We start from the raw sequence: 17972 nt of genomic DNA, 5'->3' as shown, positions 1-17972 counted from the left end.
GATCATGCACTGGTGGGGTCCCTTGGCCTGGCCTGCACCCTCTCACAATCCAGAACCCCTTGGGCGATGTTGGAGAGCCAGTTTTGGCCCAATCCCACAGGCCAGGCCAAGGAACCCCACTGGTGCATGATTTCGTGCACTGGGCCTCTAGTATATATATATATAAGAGTAAAGCAATCTGAATGATGGAACGACTGGAATGACCAGTATTACCGGTCACTATGACGTGCACTGTGGTAGCCAACTGGCTTGATTAGGGCCCCAATCGAACGCCTGAACCTCCTGTGGCCCCTCCCCCTGGTTGGCCCCGCCCCTGATTGCCTCCCCCCACTGCAAATGGGGGCAGGGCCAGCCAGCTTACCTCCTTGCAGCCCCTCCCCCCGGCCAGCCTCACCCCCAATTGCTCCCCATTGGGGAGGACCCACCAGACCCCACCCATGCACAAATGTGTGCATCGGGCCTCTAGTCCACATTATAATATAGCTGTGTCAGCCAGTTTGAAACTTTCTACATGTCCCCCTTGCCCATTTGAAAATCTCCAGCCCTTAACTTTTTATTCCCCCACTCGGCAGTCTGGGTGATATCTGACTGCAGTGGATGAGGAAATATTGAATATGGCACACATAAGAAACAAAAATGTGAATTCAACTCAATTTTGGAAATAGTCTTTAGTATGTCCAAATGCCTATCAGGCTAGGTCCTATTACACATGTGCTAAAGGCATAAAAATGGTGTTTACAATAATGTATGAAGGATGCTAATGATACCATTGTAATTAACCAAGGAAAGGAGCAAAGGGAAGGCCAGATAATATAGGCATTCCATTTGTACAGCTTTGCCAGAAAGCTTCAGTTTAACACTCTCCAGGTCTGTTCCCCACAAATTCTGAAGGAAGGGACTAGCCATGCATGTCAGACTTGTAGCCTGCAGGCTGCATGTGGCCCACAATGAATATTTTTGCAGCCCAGCCAATATAATGGTATGTAACAAACATTTTAATAAAAATTTCATAACTTAATTGTTACAATATCCTGTTATACATAATTATTAATAACGAACTACAACGTTCACTAATGAGTGATTACTACAATTGTGTTGCATTCATTTCCCTCACATGTCTTATGCACAGGTGCACCATTTCTCTCCACTAATACTGGCAGCGAATATTTTAGCAGCCTATTGCCACATCATTAGTCTTGGACTGACTTGTTTGATGTGCACAACAGGAAATATTTTGTTTTCAGAGAACAAGAAAAATAGGTTTATTTGCATTACGCTTAATTTGTGCAGTTATTCAGTGTCAGGTAAATTAATGTTCAAGATTTTATTAAAATGTTCTATCATTTTATGTTAATGATTACTCATTTATTTCAGCCCTTTGTATTCAGCATGTCTCTATCAAAATAAACCTATGTTTCTATGAAAATTGAAGCATTTGGTTTTTTTTGCAGCCCACATAAACTTAACCCTTGTTTATTTGGCCTGTGTTAGCCTTTGAGTTTGACATGCTTGGACTAGACAAAGAAAGAATAGACTCATGCCCAGGAAGTAGAGAGGTTGCTTTCCTGTCAGTCATATCTGGGAGCAGGTCATTGGCCAGAATAGGCGTGGCCATTGCAAAGACACAAAATATAAAATACATAAGCTCCTGAACAAAGGAGTCCCCTCCCTCTCTCTCTCTCTTTTGCTGCTTGCACCTGACTCCTGGCTTGTGGGGCTCTCATGCTCTGCACTCACCCACATGGCCCACAGCTATGTGGACCCCACACACAGTGGACTAATGGACTTTAACCAGCCTAATGCTACATCAAATTCAGCTTCAACATGGAACGAACACTCTGGACACTGGCTTTGCTTTTAGCTCTGCTGAATCCAAAGCAGAACCTTTTCTAGGACTGATTTAAGGGAAATGGGACTTTGAAAATTGAGGGGTATAACTTCATACAAATAAAAATAACTCATTTTCCCAAGCAAGTCTTAGAAAATTCTTTTTCTCAAGATATTGTAAGAAACCAACCCCCAGCACCCACTGGGGAAAGGGATTCCTCATTCCCACTAGCAACAGAGAAATTCCACCTTTGCAATTCTCCAATAACACTATCATTTATTCATATTTTTCACAAAGTACCTACTTTGGGATAGTTTTAAAAGTAGACATAAGGAGTTTGTTCATTGAAAAGATAAAATTAATAAACTCCTGGCTAGACTTATCAGGAAAAAAAGACAGAATATGAATTACTAATATGAGAAATGAGGGAATACCACTACAGTCCTATAGACATTCAATGTATTAAGGCAACATTAACATTTGCCAGTAAATTCAGTAACTTAGGTGAAAATGGACAAATTGCTAGTAAAACACAACTTACTAAAATTGACACAAGATGAGGTTAAAAACCTGAATAGCCAGCCATCAATCTATTAAAGGAATTAAATTGATTAGCAAAATCTTTCCATGAAGAAATATTAATTCATCACTGCTTTGTATCAAGCCTAGAAAAAGAGACAAAACATAGACTAAAAGCTCACTTTAATTGCCTTTAGTAAGGTTACAAATTTCATTACAACTGATTAAAGTTACCAGTTTTATATTTAAAAAAAAAAGTAGGCTCATAGCCCATGCAGCATTGCTGTCTAGTACAGTGATCGGAAAGGGAACCGTCCATAAATAAATGATTAATATTATAGTAAATTAATCTATAGTGAGTATTTCCCCAAGAATCTGCATCACATGCCCATGTTTTCAACCTATCCCATTTAATTTTCATAACAATCCTGTCAAACCTATGTTGACAGATGCTGTTTATAGATGAAGAGACAAAAAGAATCAGTGAGGAGAGATTAAAAATGGTGGCAGAGTAAGTGGATGCTGCACAGACATGCTCCGAGGACCAAACTGGAATTACAACTAGAATACAGAAAATCTCCCTGAATAATCAACGAAGACTCTCTGGAGAGAACCCTGATAACTGAGAGCCAAAAGTGGAGACTGCATAGAGACTGATAGGAGGGACAGAGGTGCAAAGGGCTGGCAAGGTCCCCACGGACAGCAAGTGAAGTTAAGGAGAGATATATCAGCTGTGGGGGATTGCCACTGAGAACTCTGGGGTCTAAACCCCAAGCTGCCCCCGCCCCCATCAAAGAGCAACAGAACTGAGAAGGTTACCCAGATAACATCTGTCTATGAAAAGCAACAGGGTTGCTGTCAGCCAGGGAGAGACAGCAGGAAATGCAGGCACCCTCCTAAAGGGCCAATGTACAAAATTCCCTGTCGAGCCAACCACCTTATGCTTCAGCAGCGGGAGGAAAGTGTGGACTAGAGCTGTGTGAGCAGAAGTCAGGATTAGGGGCTCTGGGGTTAGAGCTCAGAAGGCAGACACATGGTTTCCTGTGCTGAGTCATTCCCTCATGCTTTGGAGGTCATCTTTCTCACATAGACATTTGCTATACAGGTGACCTTGCCTGGGGGGAAGACAGTTGATCCACCCTATTGGAAAATACCTTGCCCCACAGTGCAGAGTTGCTCAGGCCCAGTAAGAGACTACAACTAGCCTTTAGGCAGAAACAATTGCCCCACACTATAGAAAAAAAAAAAAACACTCTTGCCACACCTGTGGATGATTGACTGAGGGCAAGTCAAGACAAAATCCTATCAGTCTGTAGAGAGAGATGGTCTCTGGAGGCTTTGAATCTTTGCCTGATTTAATTAGTCAGGAACAGCATTTGACACTGTCTTGCACTACAGATTGAGAGGCATATCAGATATACCTAATACATAGTTACAAACCCAAACAGGCAGCCAAAATGAGGAGACAAAGGAACAACCCCTAAATGAAAGAATACAAGAATTCTCCAGAAGAAGAGATAAATAAATGGAGATAAGAAATTTATCTGATACAGAGTTCAGAATAATAATGGTAAAGATGCTCAACAGCATGATAAAAGATAAAATAACCATGAAAACATACATAAATAATGACAGCACAAATAAAGAACACATTATAAGGAATACACAGCAGATTAGGGGAATCTGAGAATCCAATCATGGAATTAGAAGACAGAATTGAAAAAAATCACTCAATCAGAGAACCAAAAAGAAAAAAAAAACACAATTGAAAAACAGGAGGACAGTTTAAGGGAGCGTGGGACAATGTGAAACATAACAATATTACAATAGCAAGTGTGTAAGAAGAGGCAGAAAGAGAGAAAGGAATAGAGAACATGTTTGAAGAAATAATGGCAGAAAATTTCCCTAACCTGGTAAGGAAAAAAGTCACACAAGTCTGGGAGGCACAGAGAACCCCAAGTAAGAAGAACCCAAATGAGCCCATGCTCAGTCAAATCATAATTAAAATGCCAAAAATTAAAGACAAATAGTGAATCAAAAAGGCAGCAAAGAGAAAAGAAAACAAAGGAGTTCCCATAAGGTTGACACCTGATTTCTCATCAGAAACTCTACAGGCCACAAGGGAATGGCATGAAGTATTCAAGGTAATAGAAAGCAAGATTTGAAACCAAGATTCCTATATCCAGCAAGGCTATCATTCAAAACAGATGGTCAAATAAAGAGCTTCCCTGACAATGAAAAAAAAAAAAAAAAAGGCTAAGGGAACACATCAACACCAAGCCAACATTACAAGAAATGGTAAAGGGATTGCTATAAAGGGAAGAGTAAATAGAGAGAGAAATCTAGGCACACAGAATTAAAATGACAATAAGTAAGTGCCTATCAATAATAACCTAAATGTAAATAGATTAAATGCTCCAATCAAAAGGCACATGGTAGCTGAATGGATTAAAAAACATGAACCAACTATATGGTGTCTACAAGAGACCCACCTCAGAACTAAAGATACATACAGGAAGAGAATGAAGGGATGGAAAAAATTTTTTCCATGCAAATGGAAAAGACAAAAAAGCTGGAGTAGCAATACTCATATGCACAATATAGACATCCAATTAAGGCCATCACAAGAGACAACAAAGGACACTACATAATACTAAAGGGATCAGTCCAACAAGAGGATATAACCCTAGTAAACATATATGCACCCAATATAGAAGCACCTAAATATATACAAAACTTCTAGAGAATTTAAGGGAGAGAATGACAACAATACAGTCATAGTAGGGGACTTTAACAACCCACTGACCTCAATGGATAGATATTTCAGACAAAAACTTAACAAGGAAACAGTGACTCTAAATGACACACTGGATTAGATGGATTTAATTGAAATTTATAAAACATTTCACGCCAAAGCTGCAAAATATACATTCTTCTTATGTGCACATGGATCATTCACAAAGATAGACCACATGTTAGGACACAAAACAAGTCTATATAAGTTCAAGAAGACTGAAATCATATCCAGCATCTTCTCATATCACTGTGTAATGAGATTAGAAATCAACTACAATAAAAACAACAAAAAACATTCAAACACACTGAGGCTAAATAGCATGGTATTAAACAACTAGAGGCCCGATACACAAAAATTCGTGCAAGAGTAGGCCTTCCTTCCCCCAACTGCTGGCACCGGCTTCCCTCTGGCACCCGGGATCTGGGCTTCCCTCCTCTGGCTGCCAGCAGGTACCCGGGATCCCAGGTGGCTTCCCCTGGGCTGCCCACAGGCACCCGGGACCCTAACTGGTTTCCCTTAGGCCGCCCGCAGGCACCCGGGACACAGACTGGCTTCCACTGGGCCGCCCGCAGGCACCTGGGACCCAGACTGGCTCCCCCTGTGCTGCCCAGGACCCCAGCTAGCTTCCCCCAGACCACCCACAGCTATCCAGGACATGGGCTGGCTTCCCCTGGGCTGCCCGCAGGAACCTGGGACCCTGGATGGCTTTCCCTGGGCTGCCCATAGGTACCCAGGACACAGGCTGGCTTCCCCTGGGCCGCCGCAGGCACCTGGGACCCAGCTGGCTTCCCTCTGGCCCCAGCTTCGTCAGGAAGGACATCTAGAATGATATGCAGAAGATGTCCAATATAATTAGCATATTACCCTTTTATTATTATAGATGAATGGGTTACCAACAAGATCAAGAAAGAAATAAAAAACTTCATGAAAATAAACAAAAATGACCACAAATCTCTGGGACATAGAAAAATAAGTCCTGAAAGAGAAGTTCATAGTACTACAGGCCTACCTCAAAAACAATAAAAATCAACAATAAACTACTGTGTTTAACCCTATATCTTAAAGAACTAGAAAGAGAACAACAAGAAAAGCCTAGCATAAGTAGAAGGAAGGAAATAATAAAGATTAGAGCAGAAATAAATGCCATAGAGACTAAAATATAAAATAAAAAATCAATGAAACCAAGAGCTGGATCTTTGAAAGGATAAACAAAATTGATGAACTGTTAGCCAGACTCATTAAGAAACAAAGAGAGAGGACCCAAATAAATAAATTCAGAAATGAAAGTGGAGAAGTAACCATTGACACCAGAGAAATACAAAGGATTATAAGAAAATACTATGAACAACTATATGCCAACAAGCAGGACAATGTGGATGAAATGGACAAATTCCTAGAAAAACACAATCTCCCAAAACTGAATCAGGAAGAATCAGAAAACCTTGAATAGACTAGTAACAACTGATGAAATAGAAGCAGTAATAAAAAAAACTCCCAGCAAACAAAAGCTCAGGTCCAATGGCTTCACAAGGGAGTTTTGTCAAACATTCAAAAAACACCTATATTCCTCAAACTCTTCCAAAAAATCCAAGAGGAAGGTACATGTCCACACCCTTTTTATGAGGCACGCATTATACTAATTCCAACACCAGATAAAAACACTACAAAGCAAGAGAATTATAGGCCAATATCCCTGATGAACATAGATGCTAAAATCCTCAACCAATGTTAGCAAATCGCATCCAGCAATACATCAAAAACATCATACATCATGATCAAGTGTGATTTATTCCAGTGATGCAAGGCTGGTACAATATTTGCAAATCAATAAATCTGATAAATTACATAAACAAACTGAAAGACAAAAATCACATGATCATACCAATAGATGCACAAAAAAAAGCATTTGACAAAATCAAACACCCTTTTTTGATAAAAACTCTCAGCGAAGTGGGAATAGAGGGAGCATATCTTAACATGATAATGGCCATATGTGACAAACCTACAGCCAACATTATACTCAATGGGCAAAAACTAAAACCACTTCCCCTCAGAATAGGAACAAGACAGGCATGTCTGCATTCACCACACTTATTCAACATAGTACTAGAAGTCCTAGCCACAGAGATCAGACAAGAAGAAATAAAAGGCATCCAAATTGGAGAGGATTAAGTAAAACTTTATTTTTCACACGTAGGAAATGCTAAAAATTCCACCAAAAATTACTGGATTTAAAAAATGAATTTGGCAATGGAGAAGGATACAAAATCAATACCCCCTGCACCAAAAAAAAGGCTTTTTTATACACCAATAAAGAATTCTCAGAAAGAGAAACTAAACAAGCAATTCCATTTACCATTGCAACAAAAAAATTGAAATAGTTAGGAAAAACTTAACCAAGGAGGCAAAAGACCTATACTTGGAAAACTACTGGATGGTGAAAAAAGAGATAGAAGAACATATAAACAAGTGGAAGAATATACTGTGTTCATGGATTGGTAGAATCAACATCATTAAAATATTCACATTACCCAAGGCAATCTACAGATTCAATGCAATCTCTATTAAAATACCAACAGCATATTTCACAAAATAATACAAAAATGTTTATGGAACAAAAAATACCCCTAAAAACTGCAGCAAACTTGAGAAAGAAAGAACAAAGTTGGAAGAATCACAATACCAGATTTCAAGTTATACTACAAAGCCATTCTAATCAAAACAGCATTATAATGGCACAAGAACAGCCATATAGATCAACAGTACAGAACAGACCCCAGAAATCCTCCCAAGCCATTATGCTCAATTAATATTTGACAAAGGAGGCAAGAGCATACAATGGAGTCAAGACAGTCTCTTCAGTAAATGGTGATGGGAAAATTGGACAGATACATGCAAAAAAATGCAATTACATCACCAACTTACAGCATAAATGAGAATAAACTCCAAATGGATAAAAGACTTAAATGTAAGTCGGGAAACCATAACAATCCTAGAAGAAACCATAGGCAGCAAAAGCTCACATATCTCTTGTATAAGGTGACCAGACCCCCCGCTTTTGGCGGGACAGTCCCGATTTTTAACAATTTGTCCTGCGTCCCACAGCGTTTTAAAAAAGTCCTGATTTTTGGAAAGAATGCACGACAAGGTAGGGAACAAGGGGAGAACGGGAAGGGAATATACGGTTTTCGGCGACCATGTGGCTATTTAGCCAGGATATGAGTTTTATATTATTTTTGTTAATTTTATAATGTTAAACTTTAATAATAACAAATAATTGTTGAGAACTAATTATCGAGAACTGCTTATCAAAGTTTGCATTGTTGATCAGTTGTTAGAATTCGACCACCATTGTTTGGACTTAATGAACATTTTTTGGGATTGGCAACGACGAAAACATTTTGTAACTGTCTCTCAGATGATACACATCGTACTGTGTGCTAGTAAGCTAGTTAAACAAGTGATGTCATTACAAATCAGCTATTCAGATAATTTAGGTAAGTAATTTATTTATTTATTTCATAAATACATAAATTTTCTTGAATTTAGCAGACAGTACTCGTATTATATATATTTTATAGTGGCGGCAAAAAGTCTAGTGCCGGCCTTGAAAGTGACACTTACGACTTATGTTACGGCAAATTCAGAGGAAAAATAATACAAGTTAGTATTGTTATTATTTAGAAAGAAATATAGGATTAAAATAATTTTTAAAATATAGTTACTTTATAAAAATCAAATTAATTTAATTTATAAACTAACAATAAAATATATTCATGTAATTATGTACCTACTTTCTGTGTTTTTAAGCAATATGTATATAATAATTTATAATACAATTTTAAATTTTTTTTTAGATTTTTAACATATTGAGTAAGAAAAGAGGATGCAAATTCAACGATGATCTAAGAAGTGAATTTCCTTTTATTAAAAAAACCAAAAGCGATTACAATATAGACCAAATTTTTAATCAAGAACCCCCCCCCCGGGCCAAAACTGGTTTGGCTCAGTGGACAGAACGTCGGCCTGCAGACTCAAGGGTCCCAGGTTCGATTCCGGTCAAGGGCATGTACCTTGGTTGCAGGCACATCCCCAGTAGGGGGTGTGCAAGAGGCAGCTGATCAATGTTTCTCTCTCATCGATGTTTCTAACTCTATCCCTCTCTCTTCCTCTCTGTAAAAAATCAATAAAATATATTTTAAAAAAAAGAAACCTCCCCCTCGCCCCCCGGTCAATGGTGTCCCACTTTACCAATGTTAAAATCTGGTCACCTTACTCTTGTAGTAATATGTTTACAGATACATCTCCTAGGGCAAAGGAAACTAAGGATAAAATAAACAAAGGGATTACATCAAAATAAAAAGCTTCTGTACAGCAAAAGAAACCATCAACAAAATGAAAAGGGTGCCCACTGTATGGGAGAACATATTTGGCAATGATACATCTGATAAAGGGTTAATCCTATATAATAAAGAGGTAATTTGCAAATTGACCATCACTACAACAAACAAGATGGCTGCCCCCATGTGGTCAAAGATGGCCACCCCCATGTGGACACAAGATGGCCACCACAAGATGGCCATCAGGGGAGGGCAGTTGTGGGCAATCAGGACAGCAGAGGAGGGCAGTTGGGAGGGACCAGGCCTGCAAGGGAGGGCAGTTGAGGGTGATGAGGCCTGCAGGGGAGGGCAGTTAGGGGTGACTGGGCCAGCAGAGGAGGACAGCTGGGGCAACCAGGCCTGCAGGGGAGGGAAGTTGGGGGGACCAGGCCTACAGGAGAGGACAGTTGGGGGGGGATCCAGGCCTGCAGGGGAGGACAGTTGGGGGAGATCCAGGGCTGCAGGGGAGGGCAGTTGGGGGGGACCAGGCCTGCCATGGAGGACAGTTAGGGGCAACCAGGTCAGCAGGGGAGGGCAGTTAGTGGTGACCAGGCTGGCAGGGGAGGACAGTTAGGGGCAATCGGGCCAGCAGGGGAGCTGTTAGGTGTAGATCAGGCTGGCAGGGGAGTGGTTAGGGGGTGATCAGGCTGGCAGGTAGAAGCAGTTAGGGGCAATCAGATAGGCAGGCAGGCGAGCCATCAGTCCTGGATTGTGAGAGGGATGTCCGAATGCCCGTTTAGGCACGATCCCAGGCAGTCAGACATCCCTTGAGGGTGTCTGACATCCCTTGAGGGGTCCCAGATTGGAGAGGGTGCAGGCTGGGCTGAGGGACACCCCCCACCCATGCATTAATTTTGTGCACCGTGCCTCTAGTATCCAAAATATATGAGGAACTCATACAACTTAACAGAGGTAGATAAACAATCCAATTTAAAAATGGGCAAAGCGCCTAAATAGACACTTCTCTAAAGTGGACATACAGATGGCCAAGGGACATATGAAAAAATGCTCAAAGTCACTAATCATCACAGAGATGCAAATTAAAACAGCAGTGAGATATCACCTCCCACCTGTCAGAATGGCTACCATCAACAAATCAACAAATGACAAATGCTGATAAGGATGTAGAGAAAAGGGAATTCTAGTACACTGCTGGTGGGAATGCAGACTGGCGCAGCCATTATGGAAAACAGTATGGAGTTCCTCAAAAAATGAAATATGGAACTACCATTTGACCCAGTGATCCCATCTAGTAATGTTATACTAATAAAAGCGTAATATGCTAATTAGACTGACATGCTTTGAAGCCATCAAGGTCACTGTAGTTGAGATACAATCTGACTTGTCATTTTTTTTTCTTAAAACATGATATTCATAATACTATGTGACATTGAATTTATTTTGATAAAGGCTGTTAGCAGTAGGATTATGTTTTCTTTTCTTATTTTGCTTTAATTGGAACTCTGTGATTTTATTTATGTACCCAAATGTAGCTTTTGGGAGAGTTGAATCACACAGTTGGTTTATATTGATGGTTCAGTGGACGATGAAGAGGTTTGGCCAGTTAATGGCACCATTAAGTTAAATGCTACCCTGCCAGCAGCTAGATCTGTTTTCTAATTCCCAGGGAAGTGAATGCAGAATGGGGCCTTCTTAGATCAATGTGTCTTTTCCACAATGCAAGCCTTTATGAGTCAGAAATGGCACTCAGCTATATGCTACCTGTAAACTAGATCTCTGTAATTGCTACAGAGCCTCCAAGAAAAATATACTCAAATAGAAAAGAGTTCCCTTTTCTCCACATCCTTATCCTTAACATTTCAAAATGGATGAATTTGTTAGTCCTTTTGCCAACATTTGCCAATCCTTGATGAATTAATGGACTGTCCTTGTTTTACTATGCAGTCTTTACAGGGTCAGAGGTGTGTGACTCAGAATATCAAAGCCCGCTAAATCCTTCCTTTTACATTCCCTTAAAACTCCCCTATTCAGCTCAAAATGCTAATTGGCTTTCCAAAACCAAAGGTCCAGGACTTTTAAAATGCAAATACCAGGAACTCTAGTCTGGGCCATTTTTAAAGTATAAATCTTTGGAAGATAGCCCCCTAAACAAATCACTTTGATTTCAACTATTCCTTTCTAAATTAGTAAATTTTAATTAAGGTTATTGAATTTCTAGATATTTTGAAATAACATGAAATACTGAAACACTGATCATTAAATAGGTCTTCAAATTCGCCTGCTTTTGTCTTTAATGCCGAAAGTCTGTAAAATGGATTTGAACTTTTGATAGAATGTCTGGTGCTTGAAGGTGTGTTTCTTGAAAGTGAGAGTGTGTTTAAAATGTGTTTATAAACATCAATCTAAGGAATGCTGGTCACTTATTTTATTTTCGTTATTATTGGAAATGGAGGCTTCTAAGAGTTAAAAGTTCAAATTAAGTCAGGAGAAATTATATGGTTGTGATAATAGAATGCATGAGGTATGGAGATTCATTTTTGAGAGAAAAAATATTCTTGCATTTTCTGGGCAAAAATTAGTAATTTGAATTATGCTATGGTCTTTATGTGTATGGTCTTTATGTGGTATGTGTTTGTCTGTGTATTACCTGTGGTAAATTTTCGGCCTCTGGATGGCATTACTAGGATATAACCTTGTATTAGCCTAATAAAAAAAAAAGATTAAATACTTATATAAATTAAGCAGAATTCTGTGGTCTGGACAAAAATTTTAATATTAAAACTGGCTTAAGTTTGATTAATATCTTTTAGAGTTATTACCATAAAATACATGTTTTTTCCTAGATTTTCAAAGAGTTTATGATATAATCTTTTGGTTAAGTATATTTGACAATATTTCCAAAGTTTGAATTTTAAGACTTTTAACCAAGAGATGACTTTGAGTTGTTCCAATGGGCCCTGGAATAACTCAAGGATTTATTCTCTCTTCTTAAAAGAAATATTTTTAAACTAAATTAGGCTGATTTGATATACTTGAAATTATGTGGGCAGCTTTGTCAAATAAAAATTAATAATAACTAAGTTCTATTTATATACATATATTTTGTTAAAATGAATGTTATAGAAATTTCAGTCTGCTTAAGAAAGGAACTTGCAAAGGCTCAGAGCCAAGTTCAAACAGAAAACTCTCAGGGGTAGCAGGTGTCCAGTTGGGGACACTAGGCAAGCCAAAAGTGGTTCCCTGGGGGGGGAGAGGACATCTGCTAGTGATACTCTGGATATTTGTGTTTCACATATTGGAAGTTTATGAATTACTTTCAATGCTCAACATACCCCTTGCAATAAGCCACGTGCCATGTTTTAAAATCTTATGTATTTCTTCTTTATATGCAGAAATTATATATTGAACCTACATATATACAGATTTTATATTTTCTATGTATTTTATAGTAATTATAAGAGGCCCGTTGCACAAAGATTCATGCAATAGGCCTTCCTTTCCCTGGCTGCCGGCACCAGTTTTCATCCAGCACCCAGGCCTTCTCTCTGGCCTCTGCCTTCAGTGTTTACTCTGGCCAGAGCCTTCAGTCTTCTCCGTTCTGGCCGAAGCGCCCCTCCTGTAGCTCCCTCCGCCCCCTGCCCTCCCCCTCATAGCAGGTGTCCCGCCCCGCTCAGCCGCTCTGTGTCTCCATATGCAAATTAACCTGCCATCTTTGTTGGGTTAATTTGCATAATCACTTCTGATTGGGTGTCACAGAGGTATGGTCAATTTGCATATTTCTCCTTTATTAGTGTAGATTATTTACCAAGAAATTGATGTCTTGGAATGTTATATCTTATAGATAATCAAAGTTTTTATCAATTGCATTATAATTAAATCTATAACCATGCTGCTTTTAAGTCTTGTCATTCATGGACCGTCATTGCTTTACTCTGATGCATTTGCAGGTATATCTTTAGAAAAATCCATGAAAAGGACTCTGACCTACTCTGACTTGCAGGCTTCTAAGCAGTTCATATCTTTGAACTTGATGAAGATTTATAAAACTTCAAGAAATAACTCTGTTCAAAAAAATACTGGCAAATAATCAGGATAAACAAAAGTAGTTATGGACTAATTGAATTTAGAATAATGATTTTTATGACTTTGTTTAAAATATTGTTGATTTTTAAATCTTTTCTTTCCCAAATGTAAGGAAAAGTAAAAAGCAGACATGCTGCATTATAGGAGCTAATAAATTAGTAACATTCATTTCCCAGTACTCCTAGGAGACAAAGATTCAAATACCACGACAACCCAGAGATTTTTTTTGTCCATTGGGAAATACAATTAATTAAAGGCTCTCTTCAATAGTGTTAAAGGGACCTTACCTTGGGGGCGAGCATATCGGCAGGTGGGGCAGTTGGGGGTGATAAGGCTGGCAGGGGGGCAGTTGGGGGCAAGCAGGCCGGCAGGGGGACAATTGGGGGTGATCAGGCTGGCAGGAGAGAGCAGTTTGGGGTGATCAGGCCAGAGGGGGGGCAGTTGGGGGCAAGCAGGCCAGCAGGGGGGAGGGAGTTGGGGGCAATAAGGCCAGCAAGGGGGGACAGTTGGGGTGAGAAGGCTGGCAAGGGGGGCATTTGGGAGCAACCGGGCCAACAGGGGAGGGCAGTTGGGGGCGAGATTAGGCCAGCAGTGGAGAGTAGTTGGGGGCGAGATCAGGCTGGCAGGGGAGGGCAGTTAGGGGCGATCAGGCAGGCAGGCAGAGGCAGTTAGAGGCAATCAGACCAGCAGGGGGGGGCAGTTGAGGGTGATCAGGCCAGTGGGAGGGCAGTTGGGGTGATAAGGCTGGCAAGGGGGGGGCGTTTGGGAGTGAGAAGGCTGGCAAGGGGGGGCAGTTGGGGGAGAGCAGGCCAGAAGGGGGGAGAAAGTTGGGGGCAATAAGGCTGGCAAGGGGGGGCAGTTGGGGTGAGAAGGCCAGTGAGGGGGGCAGTTGGGGGTGAGCAGCCTGGCAGTGGGGGCAGTTGGGGGCAAGCAGGTCGGCAGCGGGGGAGCAGTTGGGGGTGAGCAGGCCAGAAGGGGGGCAGTTGGGGGCGATAAGGCTGGCAAGGGGGTCAGTGGGGTGAGAAGGCCGGCACGGGGGGCAGTTGTGTGTGAGCAGGCTGGTAGGGGGGCAGTTGGGGGCGAGCCGGTCAGCAGGGGGGGCAGTTGGGGGCAAGAAGGCCAGCAGGGGGCAGTTGAGGGCGATAAGTCTGGCAAGGGGGGGCAGTTTGGGGCAATCAGGCCGGCAGGGGGGACAGTTGGGGGCGATCAGGCCAGAAAGGAGGGCAGTTGAGGGTGATCAGGCTGGCCGGGGGTGGGGGTAGTTAGGGCTGATCAGGCGGGAAGGGCGGTGCAGTTGGGGGCGATTAGGCAGGTGGCAGGTGAGTGGTTAGGAGCCAGCGGTCCTGGATTGGAAAAGGGACATCCTTCAAGAGGTCCCAAATTGGAGAGGGTGCCGGCCAGGCTGAAGGACATCCCCCGCCTCCCATGCATGAATTTCATGCACTGGGCCACTAGTATCTATTATTAAGGACCTATCTTGGACAAACTCTTCCAAGAACACCTCCTTAATAATTCCCCTGGTAAAATTATATATGGATCTAATTAATCTATATGAGTATTTTAGATGAGTATTGTCTAAATATAGGAATGGATGAAATTAACTGCCCAGAGGAAAAATTGGAACTTCTGGATAATAGTAGATACTTGTTTCCCCTCAGATCCTTCCTTGTTTAATATTAGACATTTTTTTTGTTCCTAATCATTGTTACTGGTTTAATATTATTGCTTTTTTTCCTGGTATGTGTTATACTAGATGCAGAAAAACAACATTTAAGACAAGCAGCAAAAGATTTGGATCATGGTGGCTCAAAAATTAGAAATGATCCAAGATACTTAACAAGCACATATAGAATCTGACTGCCTCCCATTTACCTACCCTTTTTTTTTTTTGAATAATAATTTGACCTTAAGTGCCATCTAAGGTTATGGTCTTGCCCCATCCCCAGTGGTCTACCCTGTTCAGCAAGACATGCTGACACTGAGACATCCTAGGAATGAGCCTTCCTAGTACTGTAGGATTCCATTATCCAACCAAAAGGTTGGTCATCAATGCATCCTTGGGATCGATTTATGACCAAAAGGGGGATGTGTGGATGAAAGGGGCCACATGCTAACCTGACAAGCTCAGGGAAGGCCTGCATGGCAGTCTTGCAAACTCAAAAACCTAAAGTAACCACAAGGGATGGTCTGAAATTAAGACTTTAACTAAAAGCAGTTATGGTGGGTAGTCATGTCCCAAGCCGGTATATTCCCTGACAAGGTCGATTTTTACCTTAACTGAGCCTATTGCCTCTATGCACCTAAGATAACATACCTATGAAATGTCAGAGTAGCTTGTAACTTCCCTCCCGCCCCCCCCCCCATCCCTGGGACACAACCAAATGCTCCTGGGTGCCAGGAAAGAGACCATAAATTCCTTCATTGTTATTGTTATCATGTTAATTGTTGACTGTTAACTATCCTGTACCCACCTAAGTAATATGTCTTAAGTAATAAAAGTAATCCCAGAGGTTTCCCAACTTTGCTTTCTCATGCCTCCCTAATCTATTACCAATTAATTTAATGTAACCCACTCATGTCTCCTCCTTTGATGCAATGTCTAAAAATAGGTGAAAAAACCACCATTATCCCAATTTGTTGAGATTCTGTCTTCTGGCAATTGTCGACAGTTTGGCTCAAGCAAACTCACAAAATTGTTTACAGGTTTGAATGTTTTTATGTTAACATATCCATATATGCATAGCCCATGGACACAGATGAGGCCATGCATATGTGAGGCGGTGAGTGCCTGGAGCAGGATGGGGTGGAGGGCTGGAGGGGGTGAATGGGGGGCAAGGGGGAATATATGCCATACTTTCAACAATAAAAAATTATTTTTTTAAATCCTTTAAAAATAATTATTTAAAAAAATAATAAAATACTTAAGTTACTTGTCATGAATAAAAACTTGTGAAAGTTCAAAAAACAAAATCTGTGAGGTCAGCTTTGTCATGCAGCTATTAGGTAGCAGAGCTGGCCATCAGCCCAAGCTTCTGGTCTCAGTCCTAGAGTATTTAAACAAAGAAACAGATGTGTTCCAGCTAAGAGGCTGCCTAGAATGTGACTTCCTTCTGAATTTCCCAGCCACTGATGCTCCAGAGCTGTGGCCTTCCCAATCTCCGCTGCCCAATAATGTCTTCCTATGTGTCTATGGCCACCTAGAGTTCCCCATAAGTTCCTGCATCTCTTAACGCAAATTCAATTCAGAGCCTACTTAGGCCAGCAAAAAGAAAGGAGTACAAAAGAAAATAAAGGGAAGTGAAAAGAGAAGGAAGGAATAAAACAGCATTTTTTAACATTTCAAAGCACTTTCATACCCATTATCTACTTTATCTCTCTACCCTCCTAAGGAGGTAGGCAAGACAATCATTGTCATTTCTGCTTTCTAAAAAAAAGAACACTGGACCTAGGAAGTAATATAAATTAAAAGGAGAATGGAGAAATAGTGTTAGAGTCATACTAAGTCCAATTTTTATATAGCAACATTCTAAGAGCTAAGAATTTTTTGTACATTTTAAAGGGTTGTGAAAACAAACAAAACCAAAGGAGAATATGACACAGGCCTGCAAAATCTAAAATATTTACTATGTGTTTCATAGCGGAAAATTGTTGCCGGCAATAGAACACTTTTAAGCCACAAAAATAAATGAGCTAGAATTTACATTCATTAGCATACATAGTTCTCAAAATATTATGTTGAGCAAAAAATACAAATTTCAGAATGACATTTGCAGTATGATAAAGTTTAAAGACCTACAAAATGAATATATAATATTTATGGATACAGTACATATGTAGTTAGGTTATAAATCATTCTTAAAAATGGTGAACTCTGAAATCATGATAAGAAAGGGACACAGGGTAGCCCAATCATACTAGTAATGTTTTATTCTTAAAGAGAAAAAAATTCTGAAGCAAACATCGTGAATATTTGATAAAACAGGAAAGAGATACATGGTTTGTTATATTATTATCTACTCTTGTCTATATGCTTTAATATTTTACAATACCAATATTTTGAATTGATGTACAAAGAAAAAAAATATCTGCAGTTAATAAGTGAGTGGGTATCTCTTTCATGATATCCTTGATGACAAATCAGAGAACTAGTATTTTAATGTGAGTGCAGTCAGATTTGCAACTAGATAAGCAATTTGTACTCATACTCTTCATTACTTCCTTTCAGGCTAAAAGGTATTTCTCAAGGAGTGCTTAGGCCTGTGGCTTTGGGCTGTCCTAGTCTGACATTGTTGCCAATTATTGGAATGAAGACATAAAATTATAGCTGGGACAAAACTGTGAAGTCAAGAGAATCATGAATCAAAATTATCTCAACAGACTAATACCCTGGGCTTGAATCCAAGAA

At 40.3% G+C, this 17972-nt stretch overlaps 1 protein-coding gene across 1 annotated transcript in view; it reads right to left on the bottom strand.

Annotated features, from left to right (window-relative positions):
• XK (X-linked Kx blood group antigen, Kell and VPS13A binding protein) overlaps nucleotides 1–17972 on the bottom strand; it is a 126282-nt gene that overhangs the window by 90255 nt on the left and 18055 nt on the right. The gene's annotated exons all lie outside the window — the stretch shown is intronic.

The sequence above is a fragment of the Eptesicus fuscus genome, chromosome 1 (assembly GCF_027574615.1).
Source record: "Eptesicus fuscus isolate TK198812 chromosome 1, DD_ASM_mEF_20220401, whole genome shotgun sequence".
In the NCBI taxonomy this organism is placed as follows: Eukaryota; Metazoa; Chordata; class Mammalia; order Chiroptera; family Vespertilionidae; genus Eptesicus; species Eptesicus fuscus.
Note: the sequence above shows the minus strand (reverse complement) of the source record. Positions and strands in the feature narration are given on the sequence as shown.